Consider the following 452-nt stretch of genomic DNA (forward strand, 5'->3'; position numbering starts at 1 on the left):
GTTTCACGCTTGTTATTTTTTTATCCGTGACTGCAATACATTTGGTGGGAATCTGATCCTATACTGACGTTACCACCTTCCTCACTACATGAATGATATTTAACACCATTTGAAAACATGGAGATTTTATATTTGGTCATGCTTACATTTATTGTGGTAATCATATTTATTTGTTTAAAATAATTATTATGTAAAAACAACTCTTAAAATAGGCTGAATATGTGTGAGTCATTTGCTGAATTTAAACTGTATCGTTCTATGTAATCTTTGTGGGAAAAATTTTTTGCATTACAACCCCCCTCATCAAGTTATCAAGTTAAACAACAAAACCTACTGAGCATACACTTTATGACATTTTACATCCATTAACATGATTGCAAATCAAATTATAATCAAGATGAAAATAATTTCATTGCCTCATAATTGTTTTCTGCCCTTTGGACCCATTTCTA

This window comes from Sinocyclocheilus grahami, unplaced genomic scaffold, assembly GCF_001515645.1.
Source record: "Sinocyclocheilus grahami isolate Dianchi unplaced genomic scaffold, SAMN03320097.WGS_v1.1 scaffold16333.1, whole genome shotgun sequence".
Classification (NCBI taxonomy): Eukaryota; Metazoa; Chordata; class Actinopteri; order Cypriniformes; family Cyprinidae; genus Sinocyclocheilus; species Sinocyclocheilus grahami.